A 22,664-nucleotide genomic window follows, 5' to 3' on the forward strand; every position below is an offset into this window, starting at 1 on the left:
ACCATTCAGACATAAATATTTTTTAATACAATACATACATATGCTTAATACACAATATTTACCAGTTTGGAGAATTTAACAAGACTAAGAATAGGTTTTGTTTGATATTATGTAGTGTATAAGGAAATTAAACATTTGACCCAAATTCTACATCAATAACAATTTCTCATTGATTACTAATGTAGAGAGGCTTTTCAGGACTTCAGGACTTCTTTAGATTTTGTAAAGTGTCTCTTCACTCTACAAGTCCTTTACATCAGACAGTCATCTAGAACTCTGTGAAGAGAGCAGAGTACCTCACTTCCAAAGAGAAACTCAAAGACTTGAAAAGCAATTTCTTCCTGCAAGGTGTTTGATACTTCAGAAACAATCTGAATTGTTCAGCTTGTTGAATTGAACAGATCTTGTTCACAGTTTGACCATGACTAACAGATACACTACTTTCTCTCTTAATATTGAGTATGTATGACTTTTTCAACCTGTGTTACTATATTTAGTTTATGAATTCAGTATATTTTTTAGCTGGCATTAATTTTCTCTAATTGAATTTCAGTATAATAACTTAAGAAGCCTAGAGCCAAATTCTTGTGCCCTTTGAGCCATAATATATGATAGATTATGGTTAAATTAAGAATTGAAAACGGCAACATTTTTTAAGAAACCACAGCTGATCATGTAAGCATTATAGAACAGCAGTAAGATGATATGTCTCTCTAAATGTGTGAGGTGGAGGGTTTTAAAAGACCTCTACTGATGAAGTTTAAGCTGGAATGTTTTATCTTTGCAAATATATGCACAGATAGCTAAAGTGCCTTAAATTTTAAAACAATAACTTATTATGCTGCTCTAGCTTGGCTGCATTTCATCATCTGTTAATGACTTCCTTCATGCTGAAAGGCACAATGTCAATGTTATTTATTACTGAAATAGTTGTACTTGCCACAATCTCTAATACAAAGAGGCCAAGCTCCCTGTATTCTGCTCCAAATTCAGGAGAAATTCCATTTCATCAAGCTTTGCCTTTTACAGGTTTTTTTTGGCTTTTTTTTTTATTTTACACTCTTTACGTGAATGAATTTGAGAAACTAGCAACTGGCCACTTCAGTGAAAGTTAGATATTAATTTATAGCTGGACTCAGCTACTAGGTTTGTGATAAAAAAAAGCTGAAAAGCACAACATTTAGTGTACTCATAAGATAAAGAGATCCAATGTGATTTTATTAAGTGCACAATATTATGTTCTTTTTTGCTATTTTATCCCCTTACGAACTCTTTTCTTCCACAAGTTAAAGGTACATATGAACTGTAATGACTAAAGAAGGCAAAATGTATATCCTTTGTGTTCTTTACATATTGAATCTGCCTTCTGATTGCTCAACAAGCTGTCTTAATAAATACATCAGAAAAAAAAGGTCAAAGTGTCCTGTGAGCACTGGGGGATGATGGCTGTTCTAAACACGTGTCATTTCAATACCAGTTTACGTATCTGATTTGAGTGACTCTCTGGGATTCCAAATAACCAACAGGACTTCCTTCTGCACTATGGTTTTATCTTCAAAATGTGGATACAATCACAGTTTACTAAACTCACTTGCCCAAATGGTGTTTAAAAGAGTTAATCACTCTAATCCCTAGAAATCTCTTTTCTATCAAGACTGCTTGTCAAATGCAATGATTTCATTTTTCCCTACTTGCTACACTCAAAACATAAAACATAAAGCCTAGAAGGATGAAATGCAAATCTGATTTGCATTTTACTGTTCAGAGAATCATAGTCTAAGTCACAGCAAATATTAATTTGGGCCAATATGCTGTCTCTGGCAGTGTCTACTAGTGGATGTAGGTGTATCCCTGGTGCACCAACATCCCTTGGTATACTTTTTAAGGGCTTGGCAGGCAGTGATTTATTTTGGAGGTTCCCTGGGTTACTGTACTTAACTCTCCCAGTGGATATGTCCTCTGGCATTTGATTGATGTGTTTTGAATTTATTTATAGATTTAGTCCTCACTAGTCCTGCAGCGACTTCCTCTGCTAAAACTTGATGTGTGCTGTATAAATATAAGGCTGATGTATTCCAATGTTATCCCGAAAATTTTTATAATTATGAAAAGTTACTTCAGTAAATGTTTGTTACTTTCTTTGTTGCCTTTTTTTATTTCAGCTCAATAAAGTCTAAAGCTTTTTAAAAAGCTTTTATATTTACACAATTTATATAAATTTTAAAAATTTCTAAATATAAATTTATATTTACACAATTTCTGCTTTCTGAGATCTTTTTCAAATATTTTTTCTATTCTTTACCTGGTATGGATTTTGAGATGCAGATTTTATTTTTTTTTACAGATGACCTACATTTTTCAAACAGTTCTCATACCACCAGAAGTTGTTATGTTTTTTTAGTGCTTTACTTTTTCTGATTTTTTTTTTTTTCTGAAAAGTATTATCGCTACATAATAGCTAAATGGGGCTTTTTTGTGGAGAAAGGGAGGGGAAATTTTAAAATGAAGTTATGTGATATTGAGTTAAATTGAGATGCAAAGTCAATTTTTCATTCCACATCCCTTGCAACACTTGTCTTTTTCATAAGTTAATTCAGAGTCATGGTGTTCTACACTTTGCACAGCTTAATTCCAGACTTTAATGAATTAACATTTGTGAGGACTCCTGAAATTAATTTTAAAGTACAGTTTGATTATGGGATCAAGCACTCAGCAAGTGAGATTTTGATGGTTTGGGATTTCAGAAAACAAGGTAGGAAATAGTGTCTTGATACTTCTAAATAGGGTCCTTATTTGCATTTCTAATGACTGACTGTGATTTGTCTTAACTGACATCAGTTAAAAGGGGCCAAAACCAGAGAAAGCAATGAGAGCATTTCCACACTAATTTCCTGTTATTAAACTTACGCAGCCACTGTGTTTTCATACTTTTGTGCAACTTTTTCATATTCAAACTCAGAAATCTCATAATTAATTCAATTAATGTAGAACAAAAAATAAGGATATGAATTTTACTATCATAAATCTGAAATTTAAGTTTCCACTCCATTTTCGAGATGCCACATTTTTAAACTCTAACAGAATATATCATAAATATGAACAAGCTCTCTCTGTATTTTTCTAGGCATTTACAGTTCAGTGGTGCTAAAGTGAACATAGGGAAAAGGTCCCAAAGGATCAGTGGTTCATTGTCAATGAAAAATGTAAGAGGGTAAAAAAATGTACATATGCTTATGTTAACTCAGTCTTGGACACATAAAGATAAGTATTTTATTGAATTTGCATGTAGTTCACTGTGCTGTTGAAAACCCTTTATTTCTAAAGAAATATCCTTTATAGAGCAGGACCTGTGAGAGAGATGAAATTTGAAGGGAAGAGACAGTTTGCTCTACTCTCAGTCTTATTAGCCAGTTCTTCATAAGTGACTAATGAACATTGGTGATTTTAGGAGGTCTGTTGTTCAGTATTACTAGAAACTATACATGACCAAGCTGCAGCAATTTAACAAAGCTTGTCCTTTAAGTATTCCCTACAGATTAGGCATAGACTAGGTTTGAGAAACAGAGCACACACAATGGAATTGCAATTTGGAAGTTTTGTAAATTGCCCATCCTATGATTGTGCAGGAGGTCCATGGACTTCTGTGAAGCTGGGCAGCCATACAGTTTTAGACAAGGTAGGGGACTGACCACACGTGCATTGCTGCACAGCACTCTTCTTCCCTGAAGAAACTGACAACATTAAATGTCTTGAAATGGAGCCACAAAATGTGAAGTTCCAGTGACCTCTCAGCTGGGACTTGCTGACAGGATAAATGCTGTGCCATCCAGTGTGGCACTTGCTTTGCACTTAGAGGCACTAGATGAAGTGTTGAAGTCCACCACATCGCTTTTGGTGGTGGTATGACTATATTTGGCCCTGTTCACCCTCATCATCAGACCCACAGTTTTCACAGATGAGGTAAAAAATAAAATAAAACTTTTCACTTTTAAGTACAAACTAGTTTCTCTAATAAGACAATTTCAAACTGAGGAGTCTGATTTTTCCCTCATTACTCCAATCTCACTCTGGGGTAGACTTTTTGAGTTCTGAAGATCTATTATTGATTCACATTATGGCATATATGAAGAAAAGCTAGGCCCAGAGATTGTTCTTTGCCAATGTCAGATAACATTTGAGCACTGCCACCAACTAATAATATGTGCTCACAAAAAGGTTCAGGCTGCTGGGATAATAGATAATTACAGCCACAATTGTCCAAGCAAAGAAATATCCAAATCTCCTGTAGGAAACTATGAATACATTGGGACCCATGAGTACAAAATTAAATGCCTAGCTTCAATAAATACGGAAAGAAAACTTCTTAAAAGTTTAGAACGTCATTAGCGTGGGATCTTTTGAAAGATTTTTTTTCTTCTACTTTCTCCAAAGCATACCTATTTAAGGCTCAGAACAATCCAGGGGACTGCTGCTGCAGTGTGTGGGTAGAGTTCAAAATGCAAAAGCTCTCTTAATTTCACAATGAAAGTGGAAAATAGAATTTCTGACAATTTTTCAAACATAGCACTTTCTTTAGGACAATGTCTAAAGGTGAAAATATTACTTCAGCAGCATTCTATTTTTTTAAAAAAACTTTTAAATAGCCATTAAAAAAGAATAATAATGGGTTATATTTTCAAAGTGAATTGCATATAATCTTTTTGTTTTGTATTATAGTTCAAATAGATCTGTTCATTATTTTAGCCTTCCTCAGGGCTCCTGAAGTGATGTTTAACGTCATCAAAAGACTAGCAAAAGGAGGGACAAAAATGCAAAAAAGAGGTATAGAATCATAGAATAGAATCACAGAAGATCCTATGTCAAAAGAGACCTATGAGGATCATAAAGTCCAACTCTTAACTTCACACAGGACAACCTAAAATTTAAATCATGCATCTTATAGAATTGTCCAAGGGCTTCTTGAACGGTTGAAGCCGCTACCACATCCTTGAGAAGCCCATGCTGGAGAAGGCTTCTGGCAGGGGACTTTGGTATAAAATAGGTGTCCAAAATAGACATCTGTCCTGCCTATTTTTCCTGAGGAGCCTATAACCATCCGTCATAGTACTGCAGCCACAAGATTTTTCCCATGAAATCTCACTTAGTGTGCACTGTTCCACTCTTCCCCCTTGAGCCTTAGTCAGACACTGGTCCAGACAGAAATGGCAGTGTCCAACTGCATGGCCTGCCCCAAAATGGCTGACTGATGTCTTGGTAAGCCCCAAAATAGTGCCACTGACCATGGGGGTCCTGTGGGACACATTAAAGGGCAGGCATGCCCCGTGCCTGTGGGGAAGCCTCAGTGGACCAGTTCAGATAAAAGAACAGTGACACCTGTCAAGTGCTGTGCTCAGCTACCCTGGATTCAAAAGCATCTGAGACCACGCTGGGTCCTAGGGTGGTGGCTGTATACCATTTTGTCTTCTTTTCCTTTCTCTTTTTCTCTTTCCCAACTACCTCTTCACAAAATGTCTTGTGAGCCAGACTAAATCTTCAAGTCAGTGCCTTAGTAAGGGCCTTGTTGAATCTGGAAAAGTTAGTTTGCTGCGTTAAAATTTGTGAAATGCCTTACTTTGTCGGGAAGTTGTTTTAAAATTTGCCAAGTAGCTTACTGTACCTTAATGCTCTGAAGTTTGCAAGTAAAACATTTTCTGTTGGACCTCCAGAGAATTTTGTTGTTTCTCCCATACACTGCCCAGAGTACATCAAACTACCTTCTCTGAACCCACCAAACAGGCCAGGGCATTACAACAACTAAGAGGAAAAATCTCTTAAGGGGGATAAATGATCCTGTTTTTCTTAAAATATTTATGTCTTGATCTGGTATGTGTGAAAACTAATGTGTTTACATGTCTATTACCTTTGGTATATGGTCTTGAGTCTGGTTGCAGATTTTCTGTTAAGAGATTGATACAGTAACATTGTCAGATTTTGTCTCTGGGGATGGAAATATGCAGGGATGAAGGTTTAAGGCTTAAAATACTTTGCCTGTCCAGGGATTGTCTAGCATCTGTGATTAATGTGTAATTTGACACTGAACCAGAAAGCTTCTGACTTAGTAACACTGTTTCAGATCAATTCTAACTTGCTTCTTTTAGAAGAGACAATCTAAGTGGTAAAGACTTATTTAAACTTTTTTCAATTTAATTTTTCAAATATTTTTAAATAAATTTTAAAGGAATATGTAAAACCATTACTAGAAAAAAAAAGTTATTTAATTGAAAAGAAATAATTTTCTGAAGCTACTTAACTGAGTTGTCAATATTTGTTAAAGAGATTTTTTGACATAGTATCATATTTTCTACAAGGAAGAGGTATCAAAATAACTTAGACAAATTAACTGAGTTAGTACAGAGAAGAAGATTTATTTTCTGCAAAAACATATTGCAGAATATATGCTGAAAAATAATCAGTTTAAAGCTGATATAGATGGTATATCTACAGTGGTTGGGTTTTTTTTTTTTTTGTATGTTTGTTTATTTTGCTTTGAGTTGGGTTTTTTTTGCACTATTTATTTTTATTACTATGTAAAATGAACGATTATACTATATTGTTTTAAGACAGCTATTCTACAATGACTGGGTGAAATTGTATGACTCTGATATCTATGGAATATCCCTGCTGAATGCTTGCTGGTGAGGAGGGAGTGTGGATCCCTGAGTTACACTAAAACTGTGAAGATTTTTTTCCATCTGAAGCTATTAGCTGTACCTATGTGCAGCTACAGGTTTTATTTCTCTGTGACTTTCTGTAACTAGTTACATTTCTTCTTATGTAAGAAAACAGAACTGCTTTACTGTCTAGCCAGAATTGTTTTGTAATGATACCAGAACAGATCAGGCTTTCAAGTTTGTAAAAGGGAAAATTGAAACAACATTAGAAAAAATTCTGTATTTAAAGGTGTTTGGGAGATACTTAATGTGGTTAATTAATTTCTTTTGCATATAAGAAAGAAAATAAGAATTCTACATTAGCTGAGAATGCCTTTTTTTCTCCTCCACATTGTAAATAACTCACAATTTTCATTAAAACAAAAAACCTAGGAAGTGCTCAGGGAATTTGAGCTGGGATCTTTCATGCAACAGTGCACAACACTGTTAGAATCAGGTAAATGGTTTATGGACATCCTTTTGAGAATGCCTTTGTTATTTTTTTAGATACCTTTGTTTAGATTCTGTTCTGAAAACTGACATTTCTAGATAAAGTGAACAGTTACCTAGAGGCAGGCTGATGCTCACTCTTTTAGGTTAAGTGAACACATTTTCAGATGTCCACTTTAGAGAAAAAAATAGTCTTATACTTGCTCCCACTATACTTTTGTTTTCTTGCACAATTTCCCATTGATCAAGTAGCACATGTACTCACTTTCAGTAAATGAGATTTTCCATATGTTGACCTATTTTTGCACTGCCATCTTTCTAGTTACATGTTGTGGTTTGAGAAAAATTGAATAGGATGAAGATGGAAGAACTGACTTTAGCATTATTTTTGTAAAAATTGCTACTCTTCAATAGTACCTTGTCAAGTTTTGTTTTGAAATTGTCTGAAAAAAAGCCCAAACTATTTTTCTTGTGCATTTTCTCTCAGACACCATTGCAATAAAATAGCAACACCATCACAACAGTCAATACAAATTTCAAATGTGGCCCCCCCAGCAATGACAGGAATGCTGTCAAACAAGCTGCCAAGGAAAGAGAAGGGTGTTCACAGGACTGCATGCAGTAAATAGCACCAGTTTTCTTGCCCTTCCTGATCCTCAGTGTAGGTTTCTCCCAAACGAAAGCACCACAGGACATCCTGAAATGCCAGGTGTAAGGTATCATTTCTGTGAAAGTATTCAAATTGTTGCAAAGCAGATACAATATTATGATTGTTATTTTTTATTGTTATTATGATTCAATTATGATATTGTGGCAGTTGGCATTCTGTTATGAAGTAATGAATAGGAGGAAGATTAATTTCTCATTGGTGTAGACAAATTGGGGTGTTTTAAGTAATCTCAGCACAGAGATAACTTCTGTGTGTGTGTACAAAGACATATACACACAGAGTAATGATTGCTGGATGTGTATAGTTATCATTGCATTCATCTTCTATCTTAAAAATACAAAGGGAATAAGAAGATCTCTTGCTTCCTCTCTCATTCTCTTTAAAGGTATGAAAGAATGATTGGGAAATTTATTAGTTCATAGAGGGAAAAATTTAATTAAGAAATTAAAAACCAGCACCCAGCTCCATGAGGATCCCCATGACAAAGGTTCAAAGGGCAGGAAGAAAAAGACTTAGGAGTCCTCCAATGCACTCAAAGAAGACAAGAAAGGAGAGGTTTGGCTTATTTCCTCTTGTCCCACCAAGTATGTAATAGGTTGACCTTTTCCAGCCTTGTAAGGGCTGGAGGAGGGATTTGCTGTTTACCGTCTTACATGACATATGTGTCAAAAGCCTGAAGCTTTTGGGGAAAAAAACATCATGAAAGGGCAAGAAAGAAGCTGACATCTGAAGCTCTGTTCAGGGATGCCTGTGCTAGTTCTGAAATGAACGGCTTCATAAATTTATGATGGAAGAAAAGATGGATCCATTAAGACAAGGAAGTAAGTTCAGCAACTTCCCAGGGGGTATTGTCAGGTTCAGATTCCCCTTTTGCCTCTTTTTCCCCCTCATTCATTCAACAGCCAAGATACTTGGACCTTATTCCTTTTCACCATGCTATCATCTCTTGCTATAAATAAAAAAATTCTTTGAAAGAATAAGCTTATTCTGATATGAAATAGAGAGGAAAGAGGAAGATATTTGCCTACTTTCCTTTCAAACCACTAATCCCAGGTCACAAAGCATCAAGATCTACAAGAATATCAAGTATAAAGCAGATAACTCAGCAGGTTCTGAACAACAAGGAGATTCCAAAAGAAAATCACAAGATGGGAAAGGAATTTCTTAATTGGGAATAAGCTCAGTATTTTTGAAGTTATTCCTTTAAACTCTGTAATTGCTTCAGTGTGGGGTACCAATGAATTGAAGAATTTCAGAACCTACTCTAAGAATGCTTGGCTGTGTCAGACCAAAGCCTATCATCGTATCTCTAACTCTGGCCAAGAATGAATACTTATTAGGGGAATAGGGCAAGTAGACAGTGATATCTCTCTGGAATATCCTCCAAAGTAATTTCAAATTCAAGGATCAATGTAAAACTATTTTAAGACAGAATTATGTTTCTGTATTTTATAGCCTTCACAAGGGATTATTTGTCAATGTCTTTATTCTTTCACTAAGTAACCAAAAAATATCTGGTATTACTTTTGTAAGAAGTATTTTTATTATGGTGAGAGAGATCTAGCTGATGTTCTTCTACTGAATTTTTGTATGCTTATGAAGAAGAAGAAAAGTGACTGTGTTAATAAATGTAGTCTGATTTCAGAATATCTTTTCTAATTTCTAATTTCTAATTTCTAATTATTTCACTTTGGGGAAGTTGATCTCAGAAGATATCTTGTATTCTAAGCAGGAATTTGTAGATTAGCTATATTACTGGTAAACTCAATTTTGACATCCTTATTCTCTGAAAGGATCAACTTTAAAGGAATAGTGAAACCTGCTGTTTGTTAGAGGCTAGCAACATAGTCTGCAAAGTGGTTATAGTTGGTAAGTGAAGGAAATAATGGAAGGTTCACTTCCATGGAAAGATATGTACAGTTGTATTTATACATTACAATATTTTGGGATCAACATAGCAAGATACTAAGATATTTCATTTATAGTGTTCTTGGACTTGTAGCAGTCACAACCTAAATGTGGTTTTCTTTCATGGTTAATTACACAGCTATATACTCAAAGCTGAGCAGGCTTATTTTATGATGGATGCATTTGGGACTAATAATGCATTATTTCATTGTAGCTGGACAGATTTTAGGCCTTATTTTCTAAGAGAGTAAGCCCTTTGCTGCAATATAATTTTTATGTCCCCCAAACCTGAGCTAGAATTTTATTTGTAGATGCAGCATATCCTGTGGATGTATTTTATAAAATATTTATTTTCATTCCTTTGAAAAAGCTCTGACATAGATTTGATAATGCCTTTGTTTATTCAGCAGTTTGGACTGTTACTTGTGTTTTCAGAAGTTTCTTCTTGAAGGAACATGGTTTTATATACTTGCAATTCCTGTTGTGTAGATTAACCCAAGATACACATTAATTTGATGTCACATTAAGATACAGTTGGACAAATGTAGTTCATATCATTAGCTGAGCCCAACAAGCTGTTTGTGTGACTGCAGGTGATGTGTGAGAACTGCATATTTTTACACTGCACATCTAAGCAATAAATCTGTGATATAAGACTCAGGAAATTTTAGATATCTATGATACATTTGGAGACTAAGGTCGGAGGCTTTGTTTTTATCTTCCCGGCATTCTGACCTGCTGGTGCTTGCTCACGAGCTGTTCAGGTACCACAGCACAGGGCATGAATCTTTGGCTCAGAAATGGAACTCTTACATCATAATTTCATTTGCATCTATTCCTCCCAAACCAATATCACACACAAGGGTTAAACAAATGGATTCTCAGCATCACATAAGTTGATAGATAATAATGAAAGACCCTATCTGCACATACATAGCAAAATAATGAAAATCTTATTTCAGACTCCTTAAAATAAATTGGGGTTTGGGTAATGAGACAGAACTAGGCTGAGTTAGATTCAGACAAAACAGAGGAGATGGTTCTTCACACAGTGGATGGTAGATCTGCAGAGTTCATTTCCTGGGAGTGTTAAAGACAGTGAAAGGATACCTAGACCCAGAAATTACTGGACAAAAGCATGATAGAGAAAGCCATTTAAGGATATTAAATATGAATTGATACCATGTTTTTCATAGAAGTACTAAATATACATCCTATGGAAAATATTTGGTAGGGCGTACATATAAATGGGAAATGTCCTTCACTGGTTCTGGTTCTTTTCTGTTTTAAACACCTTCCTGTGACCAGTATTTAAGACAGAATACTAAGCCAGCTCAATCTCTCTCTAGTCTACTAGAACTTATGTTGTTTTGATGTAAACACACCAAATTTATCTGTTTGCTTTGTTAAAGATCTGTGGCTGAACATATAGACATCTGTGGTTGTCTCCAATATTCTGAGGTGTACAGAGGTATAAGGCTTTTGTTTGCTATAGTGAATGAAGAAGACTCAAAGCCCTTATATTTATGGATTAACTTAAAAGTTTTCAAGGTATTTTTCTTCTCTTTTTTTTCTTTCTTTTTTTTTTTTTTCTGGGTAACAGAATGATCTTATTGGTTACTTGGGTTTTCCTTTTATTTTTATCATAAAAGATGTATAGCAAGGAAAGAAGATACTCATCAAGCATTCAGAATATACAGTACTGCCTGGTGGGAGTGTTAAATTTCTGTTGAGGTATGTGAATTTACATTTGCATATTCCACTTGGGAAAGTAGTATCCCAATAACTTCAGAGATGTGTATGCTATTTCAGTCGGATTGACTGACAGAAAGGCCTGCAGTATTGTTAGCTGTCTCTAAAGGAAGCGGAAGCATCTCAACTATGTAGAAGTAGAAAGCATTGACAGGGTATATTAGTTTAGAGTACTCAACTGGGATGAGTAAACACCAAGAGCATTTGTTTTCTGTCCTGATCCATGAAAATTACTCAGGAATGGAGGGCAAAGAAAAAATGTAGAGGATTTTATCAGTATGAAAGGTAATGATTATGATGCAGCAAAAATATATTTTCAGAAACCAGGAGACTAAATGACTCAGAGCGTGACTGGGATGGGAAAAAACTCAGCCACTCACTTTTGCAGACTCTGAAGATGTACTTATAAGATTACTGGTAAAATTAAGACAGAATGCTATTGGAAAATCAGAGCAAGGACATAAGGCAGTCATGTGTGTGATTTTGAATCCCTACCAGTGTGAACGCAGCTGTGAAAGCCAGCCTCCCACTGACACCATGCAAATAGAAGTATTACAATCTTTGCTGATGAACCTCCCAGATGTAAATGTTGCACTACATAAAAAAATAAATATATTATTTTAAATTAAAAATCCTGACTCCATGCAAAAATGAAGAATATAGTCCACTGTTTCTAGTGATATATTAAATTTTATTCATGGCAGTAGTAGATTTTCCAGCAAGCAAAGAATAAGCATATCCCAAAAAGCATATATTCAGGGAAAAATAAAAAAAAACAACACCCCAAATCCTATAATAACACTCTCATTGAGAAAGCTAAAGTCTTCACCTGTTTGAGTACCATGGACTGCAAAGGAGCTGAGGCAGAGAGAGAACTCCAGATGCTCCACTCTAAGCTCCTGAGACATGCCTGATGGAGGTTTGATAGAGAAAGGGTAAGGGTATACTTTTCCTCAGCCCTAACAGGAAGAGATCAGGATGTTCGTGTGTGGGCCTAAAGGCAAAGGAAAAGGAACACTGAGAAATTGCAAAATTCAGTCACAATGGGATGGGGGAGGGGAAAGAAGATGAGTGGGGAAAAAATTTTCAGAAGAATATTCCATACCATATAATATCACATCCAGCAACAAATCAGGGTAATGAGGGTTGGGGTTCCCTCTTCCTGTATGTCCACTGCTCAGAAACTGACTGAGCATCTGTCAGCTTGTGGGAGTGGTTTTGCCTTTGCAAACCCACCCACCATCTTTCCTACATTTATAAATTACATTTTAGTCCCACAAGTTTTTCTGCTTTCCCTCATCCTGTTCCGTCCCCTGTTCTGCTGGAGTAAGTGGAATAGTGAGCAAGTGGCTGTGGGGGTGTCTAGTTGCTGGCAGGGGTCAACACATCACAATTTAATGTATTTCTTTACTATAATATGAATGTACACTATCACTGACTTTATAGTTATATATATACCTGTGTTTTCATATATTAATGACAGTGTTCATGCCAAAAATATGTGCCAAAATTCACATCTCTCATATTTTAGCTTATTCTGTAATAGGGTCTTGCTATTTTAACTCCCATAAAGGTACAAGTGTATATTAATTTTTTTAAATTATTTTGTAGAATGGACTGAACACACCTTAAGACTTGCTAGCAAAAAAAAAAAACCCAACAAAAAAAAAAAAATAATATTTAGGCTGACTGGAATTAAGCAAATTATATCCTGTCTGGGAAATACTCATTTCTTTTTCCTCCTCTTTCTCCTAACCCCAACACCAGTTCAAGAAGTTCAGCCTTAGCAATGCTACAGAGGTCCTGTTTTAAAGAAGGTCTCTTAGGGAAGATTTTTCAAGGTCCTGTACTGTCTTGTGGTATAATTACCAGAATTTTATATTTTAGTGCAAATTATTTACCTGAACATTTGAATTTATGAATTACTGTGTTTACATATCTCTGTCCAAACAAAAGGCAGAACCTTTGCAATTAACAATACATTAAATGGTTATACTTTTATGTGCCTGTCTCCTCAGCTTTAAAAGAAAACATCAGTGAATTTCTTTTAATGTCTTCTTCAAAGTGCTATTGAAGAATATAGCAGGGAAATTGATTTTTGAATCAGTGTAAGAAATAAAAGAGAATATTTAATTTCTTCTTTATCCACTAAACCAATGTAACTTACTTTTCCATTGGTAACTTTAGGGTGTAAATTCTGTTCCTTTTCTCCATGGCTGTATTTTTTTTCCAGTACATAGTACTTACCAAGAAAATGAAGTTTTAACAGAGCATAACATATCACAGAGCCTGCACATGGTCTTTTTTGTTCTAGTGCACTTGTATTAATGCAATGAACTGATGCAACAGATATCAGGTATTCAACTATAAGTGATTTCTGAGGGTTTTTGAGCCCAATAGTATTGTGTTATCTGGCATACATATGGTTCAAAGATTAAATATGTTCTTGTTTTTTTAAAGATTATATAATTAAGTGATAATTATTCTTTTTTCATCCACAGTTCTAAGCAGTCTTTGCAAACATTAAACAGCTTGTGAAAGTAATTAAACATTGTCTCTCCAATCCCTAATCTTGTCAAGTTGTGTAGTAGGGAGATGTGGAAGGCTCATTAACAAAGGAGGAAATAATCCCTTATTTTATTAAAAATTTTAAACAGTCAATTGTTTACAAAAGCAAAGTTCCAAAGTCACCTGTAAGTTTATAGAGTGCCAAGTGTTTGGTTACAGAAGCAGTGCTTTCATCTGAGCTGAAAGTCTTCTAAATTAATTTTTATTTTTATTTTTATGTTGACCATTTCTAGTCAATATTCCTTAGAGCCCTTTCTTTTTTTTTTTGTATCATGCATTGTCAAACTCTACACAGAGATTCTGTGATTGACAGAGGGTCTTAGTTTTTTTTTCCAGCTATAGGAAAAATGTTATCTCTTTTCTCACATTTTGCTCTATTTATGTCTCTAACTCAGGGCAGTTATGTTAATGTTACAGGGGAAAAAACCAAAACCAAATCTAAAAACTCCACTATGGTTAACTTTGCAGTACTGTGGGCACATTTTATGTCATGCCTCCCTATTTAATATATTTTAAAGCCTTTTGTAATGAGAGTTTTTAAGATGATCTCTGGTCATTTAATCAGCCACAAGAAAGATATGGCCTGGACAGCAAAGCAGGCTTACAGTCAGTTAAAGCCATTTGGCAACATTCCTAAGAAGAATACCTGCAGTAATATATTTGGATTCTGTCTGCCTCTAAGCAATAAAGCTATATGAAGAATGAACAGTAGAGCCACGAGTTTATGTTACATTGCCACATCTCAAATGTATTCACCAGTGCCTTTAGTTTTCCAAGGAATGTTCTGAAAGCAGTAAGTAGCTAGTTAAGAGATCCTCAAAAGCAGAAATATCATTTAACTAAACTACAAGTATGAGTACATAACAGGGTCTACTGTACTCTTAATTTATTCTACATTTACATTGGTTTTAAGAGTGAAGTAATACAAATTTCTAAGTCTCCTAAATCTTTGTGCTTATCCAACAAACATTCTCAAGTTACTGGATGACTAATTTGCTGGCTTTAGGCGCTTAAAATGTTGAAGTTAAGGATCCCCTTGATACCTTGGAGTGGCTACCTAGAACAAAGGCTAGACAAGATTAAGAGAATACAAAGTAGGTATTTATTAAAGGCCTTCAATAGGTACATCTTGGGCAGCCAAAAGCCTCTGAGAGGGGCTGCACCCAAGGTGGATGACAGTCACAAGTTTTTCAGACAATTTTATGTTTTTTACCTATGTCATTTACCTATCAGAGGTTAATCCTCCATTTACAGCTTCAGGTAATGAAGTCTTATATCCCCAGTTTGCTCCCCTTCCAACTCACTTTTGTTTATTCTTTTCAGGGCAGTAGAGTGTCCTTGAATTTCAAGCTTAGAAGGATTGTTTTGCCTAACCAAAATGTGAGGATGGTAAACTATATGGAGCCTAGAGTTATACACTAATGCAGTACAGGATTTGAAAAACATAAAAGCTAAAATCCACAGACATCACCCTGCACTGCCAGTGGGAGCAAAAGTTTAGACTCACCTATAGAGACTGATGAGGAAAGATCATAGCTGCCTTTCTTTGCCTCTGGAAAGGACAGAGGAAGCTCAGCACCGCAGCTGGTGATAGAAGTCCTCTGTCAGCCTGGGAGTTGCATGTCTGCACCATGGGTTCATTTGCAATGAGGAGAAATTGATTTCCCAAAGCACTTTTTATGTTCATTTCAGTAGGCAGAACAGGAGAAATGTAAATATTTTAATGGGCTGTAGCAGGAATGAGACCCAGGTTAGTTCTGGTGCTTAGTTTGGTGCCTACCTACAGTTAGCTGAAGTCTGAGTGAAAAAATGCATGCAGACCCTGCTAATCCTCTGTGTCATAGTGCAACACCTATGCATGTTTCCTCAGTCTGTCTTTAAAGAACTGTAATTTACTGGAAAATATATTCCTGAATATTACTGTAATAACCCTCTTGTGTCTCTTATATCACTGGGTGCAATCAAAAGGGCAGACCTTGAGCTACTGTAAATCACGCTGGCTCCATTGATTTCAGTAGAGCTCTATTGATTTACTGCTGCAGAGAATCTGGTCTGAAATATTTCTGTGGTATTGTGTGCATTGAGAGTTAGAAGATTTACAGGCTCTATAATAAAGCTAAGAAGCCTCAGCATAACCATTCTCAATGGCTAATGTATTGCTTTGTCTTAGTGTATAAACAATTAACATCACCAGTCCGGGTAGTGTAACATAGAAAAATTAATATCTGGGATAGTGCATCGATACTAGCTGCTAGGAACTTCTTAATCAATGCTAATAGGAAAACATTTCTTCATATATGAGCCTTTTACTGACATAATAGGGGTATAGGGTCATACTGCAAATTGAGTCTACGAACTGGTAGGAAAAGACACACTGTACTGACATGCCTTCTAATCAGCAGTATAGCATTTTACACTTCAGAGTAAATGTTTTTAATGATAATTAGCAAAGTTATTTGTACAAAAAAAAAGAGAGAAGGATAAGCCAGATATGGTGAGAGAAATGAAACTTTAAGTGTTGATAACTGATTCACTAACGATTTTCAAAGGTCATTTCCAGTGCCATAATGTGTTCTGCCTAAAAGCTTGTTTGAATGTATCCCTTTCTCTTTCTCTACAAATGAGAAGAATGATAATCTTTGTTGTAGGGAACAGCAGTGCATCAGACTGCTTTATCAATACTTTAAAACAATTGCAGGGTAGCTGAGAAGGTGTTTGTTGGTCATGGCTACCTAAAGCCACAGGTGCAAGTGCCTTGATTTTAGATACATCAAATAGCTGCAATTTTCATTGTCTTTATTTGGATAAGACCCAGATAACTTTTATGCACATGTATGTGGGTGTTGTGATGAGGAAAGTTTAATCAGTGTAAAAACCTATCTGCACAACAGGTAGAACTGCCCTACAGCCCACTCTTCCCTTCCCAACCCTGACTGAATAGTCTTTCTGCCTTTGTACGTTTTTTCTTTACAGCTCCTTTATGCTTCTGGAGTACTTAATATTCATGCCAGTTTATCTCACTAAGCTGACAGTGGGTGGGAGGAGGAGAGCAAATAATTTTCTTTAGGCTTACTTGAGGCATCAGAAGAAGAGCCAAAGTAGTAAAAATGTGTGGGAAAAAAAAAAATGACAAAGCTGGGAAGAAAGACAAGGCCCCACATCTATAAAAGAAGCTAACAGCCGAACAAGCTCAGCTGTTTTATCTAAATGTGCCATCCTTATGCAGTATGTCCCAAACATCCTAGACTGAACACTGAGAAAGTACTAGTCTCTGGGTATTTGAGTATATTTCTGTACTCAACAATGTTTCTGTAGTTGCAGAAATATATTTAAAATATATAGCACTAGAAATAAAGATTGTCAGAACTGGAACTCATGTTGTTTCATGTGCTGTGTTTCTGAGGGCCATAGGAAACATCTACATGTAGGTAGGCACATGATATCATCATAAGGAATGATGGTCCTTGCTAGCTGTTGTAATACAGGTGTCCAAAGAGCAGGAATTCAGTTTTTTTCTTACATTCATAGAAATTTGGAACTCAAATAGTTGACTTTAGCTTCAACAATCCTAGTTTGAAAGTGGAAAACTCATGTTTTATAACCTGAAATTATCTCTGCTGATCCCACTTGCTCATTAGAATTCAATTACCTTTCTCCTGAAATTTAACTACCCTAGATTGTCCTACTGTACAAAGCATGTCAGTGAAGACCTGTTGAAGTGAGGATAAAGAAGAAAATACAAAAGTAATCTGAATGTAAGGAGGAAATGGAGAATTTTCTAGGGGGTCAGAAGGTAATCCTTTTAAAAATATAAAAGAAAATTACAAAATTACCATATGTGATCTCAAAGCATTATGCCTCTGAACAGATGAACTATACAAATGGCCGTGACAGGTCAGGTAGACTTCCCTTGAACTAGAAAAAAGTAACTATAACTTCCAAGATTTTGAGTCTATTGCTTGTATTGTCATGCAGTGTATTTTCTTTTTGACTATAGTATGGATGAGAATTCAGATGCAGCTCTTTGTTAGTTTATTTATTTGAACAATAGTTTTATAGATGTCTAGTTGCCAATAACTTGAATTATAATGTCCTTAGGAAATTTCTGGATGATATTTGTGTAAAAAGCACATTTAAAATCATAAAATCTATATAATGGTTTGATTTGGAAAGGACCTGAAGGATTATCTACTTTCAGTCCCCTGGCCACGAGAAGGGACACCTTCCACTTCACCAGGGTGCTCAAAGCCCCATTCAACCTGGCCATGAACACTTCCAGGGATAGGGCATCCACAGCTTCTGCAGGCAACCTGTTCCAGTGTCTTATGTCCCTCACAGTAAAGAATTGCTTCCTAATACCAAATCTAAATCAACTCTCAAATTAAAGAAAATCCCTTTGCCCTATTACTACAGGCTCTTGTGAAAAGTCCCTCTCTGTCCTTCTCACCTTTCAGGTACTGGGAGGCTGCAATAACATCTCCCCAGAGCCTTCTCTTCTTCAGTCTGAACAGCCTAACTCCAGATATGCTTCAGCCCTCTGATCATTTTTCCTCCTCTGGACTCACTCCAACAGGTCCATGCCTTTTGTAGAGAGGAACCCAGAGCTGGGTGCAGTGTTCCAGATGGGGTCTCACCAGGGTGGAATAGAAGGGCAGAATCCCCTCCCTCACCCTGCTGGCCATGCTCATTTGGATGAAGCCCAGGACATGACTGGCCTTTTGGGCCAGGAATGTACATGGCTGGGTCATGCTGAGTTTCTTGTAAATCAACACATCAGAGCAATTTTCCTCAGGCCTTCCTTCAGATAATGGATTTGGTTTGAGAGTATGATACCTTGTGTCCTGTGAATGGAATTTTAGTTGCATATATGCTGAGACAGTGTGTAAGAGGGAAGGCCAGGACAATGAATGAACTACTGTTGATCAAAAAGACATAAAACAGTTCAGTGAGATAATGATTTAGAGCAGAACAGAACTGGGTTTTCTGGTTTTTGAAAAATTTTGCAGTTTCAGATCTAGTTTATACTTCTAAAATACAACAAAAATAAAACAGGAAAAATGTCTGAATTGCTTTGAGCTAATAGTAACAACTGTGGCAAAACTAAGATCTCTCATTCTCATGTAGCTTTTGAATTTTTTTGAAAATATGCATACAAATATATATTTATGTGTACATATATGCATGTATGTATATTTAAAAATACCTACTTTCTTAAAATGTCTCATAGCTTCAGAAATTGAATTTATTCTTTCTGGAAGGTGACTAACCAATATGAATGAAATATGTCAATAGTATTGGAAAAAAAAATGCAAAATCAGTTAATAAAATCAAGTTTTTCCAAAATGTGTTAGCAAAAAGTAAAACTCTGAGTGTTTTGAATAATGGTAAATTGAAAAAAATGTGCTCAGCATGTAGCACGTTTTCCCCTATTTTTCCCTTCTTGCTGATCTCCTAAATAGAGAATCATAGAATATCCTGAGTTAGAAGGGACCTACAAGGCTCCTTGAGTTCAACTCCTGGCCCTGCACAGTATAACCCCAAGAGTCACACCCTGAACCTGAGAGTATTGTCCAGACCCTTCTTGAACTCTGTCAGGCTTGGTGCTGTGACCACTTCCCTGCAGAGCCTCTTCCAGTGCTGAGCCACCCTCTGGGTGAAGAACCTTTTCTTAATATCCAACCTAAACTTCCCCAGACACATATATATCATATATCTGGTGATAGAATTTGATATAAAGATGATTACATGCAGAAATTTAAAAGATAGCACATTAAACTTAAGAATTGTGTTATACTTGTTACCTGAGTTACAGATTCATCTGAAGCAAATAAATATCATCAGTTTTATTTTTTTTTGTGGTTCTTTCATAGAGTACTTTTGAACCAATAGCACTTAATGGAAGGGGAAACTCATGCAATTCCATGGAACCACAAAGTATTCAAGACCTCATTGCTTTAAAAGAGCCTGGTTTGGACAAGCTCAAACTAATTATTTTTTTGTACAGACACCCCTCTGCTCTAAACTACTTTTCTTTAAGAGTTTCATTTGTCCATGGCACTGCAATTTTGCTGTGAGAAAGTGCTAGGACAGCTGTTTGGTGTATAAAACATTCTTTGTGAAGAGTGTGCATCAAATTTAGGAAGATGGTGAGGGGTTTTTTTTCCCCCCAAGGAAAAAGTGGAAATATATATGACTTGCAGAAATTTCTTGCAGTGTTGTTGTTTTAGTCCCATATTTCAACAAATAAATAACTTCCAGAACTACAAAATGCATTTTCTGAAGCTGGATAAAAAATGAGATTTTCACCTTAAACATTAAAGTAATCCACTCTGTAAGTATTGGCTATCTGCCATGTACAGATATCTTTTACTAGCTCCTTGCACAGTGAGTTAAGACTGTTAATGTGTGTTGGTCCTAATCTTACACTGCTGAAGAAAACAGATCTTAACTGAATCTTAAAGGAAGCTGGGGGAAAAAAAAAATATGTAAAGTTTCATTGAGAAGTTGCCATCAATATTAACCTCATCCTTGTTTTTCCATTATAATATTAGCCTGAATTAAAAATGTGCTTTTCTCTTGACTTCAAAATTCTGTTCAACCCAGAAATTCACAAATTTTCATGTTTGTGATTCATATTGCCATGAAAAGTGGTCTAGCTGGCTTATGAAGTTTAAAAGGAAAATCTGCAAACTGTCAGTGTCCAGTACCTGTGTTGATCTAGAATGAGTGTTTGAAAATCATTCTGTGGTTGGAAAATATGAGAGCTGCTAGATTAGAAGTCAGGAATAAAAAAAATGCATAGAAAAACAGGCTAAAAATTTCAATACATCAAGCAAACATTTCATTCCTTACCAGAAGCAGTGGTACAAGGATCTCTCATGTGCCTGTAATAACATTGATGATGACTGTTGAATATCTTCAGAAGAAAAATCACTGATTTCTTTTTTGGGGAGGAAGGAAATTGGGAGGAGAGGGAAAGGGGATAACTGCTGTAGAATCTAACAACATTTTTCCTAGCTCAACTGGTTTTTTTTTCTTTCTTTCTTCAATTCTGTATCTGAGAGCTGCTATTTTATCATTTTGTCATGCCACGCTATTACACTGTGCAATGCGGTTATACACTGAAATGTCAATTTCATATAAAAATGGAAAGTTGTGCCACACACCCATTTTCAGCTAATAAGACTTCCCTTAGTTAATGTAACAGATTTCCTAGGTAATAGGAAGAAATTATCTTAGCTGAGTACTTTTATATTTTATTCACGTATCTAAAAATATAAAATGTTTACCCTCATAAGTTCTGAATTCCACATTTTCTAGAGTAAAAATGTACTTAATCTATTACAAAATATTTCATCTTTACTTAGAATAAATGAGGGTTTTCTCCATGGTTCCATATTCCACAGCTTAGTAAATAGGAATATGCCTTGCTACTTAATATAGTTATTTCCCAGCATTGCCTAATAAATATAGCAGGTGACATTGCATTATTATGTCTCATCCCATTCTGTCTCATCCATCTGTGCTTGATGGATATAATATCTGAAAATTAAAAATTCTTTCCCTGACAGCCCCTTTCATCCTCTCTCTTTTTTCCTTACCCTAGGCTGAGCTATGTGAGGGTCCACAAGGAGTTGGGTCAGCCCCAACCATTTCTTACTAAAATGTTCAGAGTCAATAATGAAATAAACCTGTGGCAGTTTTGCTAAAAGAGAGTATGTAAAGTATGAAGGTTTCATCTGTATTTCTTCATGTTCTTAACAATGTCTAAACTCATCCAAGGAAAAATATGACTAATAAAGCTGTACCTTTCCTCACAGTCTTTATTAGACTCAGTGTTAAGAATGTGTCAGTTTTGTGGATCCCATTTGATCTAGGCTTTTCAATAAACTGTAAGATTATTTAATGCCTAGGAAAATTATTGTGTAACTTTCTTGTAAATATTCATTGATAGTATGGGTTATGAGTACTGAAATAACTAAACCAGTCTCCAAGAATCTCCAAGAATCCATATTTCAGTGTTGTAATGAGGAGGGATGTTGTAATGTAAAAGGAACAGGAAGAGGGACTGGAGATTTTAACTCAGCTCAAACACAGATAAAACTATGAATAAAACGATAGATAATCCCCTCTGGAAGCTGATGGAAGCCTTGCTTTTTCACATGTCCTTTGTGAGTAACTTTCATGATCTTTTGTTTCCCGAAGTAGCATCTTCTTTATTGCATTGAAGGAATTAATCATGATGGTAGCACTGAATTGAAGTAGGATGGCTTAGTGCATCTAAGTGCTTTTAGCTATAGGTCTCTTGAGTTTTGCTTGTTGCCAGCAAAAATCATTTCAGGTTCTTCCACAAACTGTCACCACTGTTTTTTTGGGTGGTAGCAGCGGAGGGCATTTAGGCAGAAAGAACATAAGACCTACTGCTTGCATGGGGTGTTTCTTATCTCTCAAGAATGTCATGTTGCAGAAACACATAACTTCTATTCTATTCTAGTCTATACTCCATTTTACCTCTTTTTTAACCATGGAAGGAGTCATACACGACACAATGTTAAATACATGCACTTACCAGTATGGTTAGTTGTCTTCACTATTGTAGAGGGAAACCCAGCCAGGTCAGTCAGTAG

The sequence above is a fragment of the Cyanistes caeruleus genome, chromosome 1 (genome assembly GCF_971803275.1).
Source record: "Cyanistes caeruleus chromosome 1, bCyaCae1.hap1.1, whole genome shotgun sequence".
Classification (NCBI taxonomy): domain Eukaryota; kingdom Metazoa; phylum Chordata; class Aves; order Passeriformes; family Paridae; genus Cyanistes; species Cyanistes caeruleus.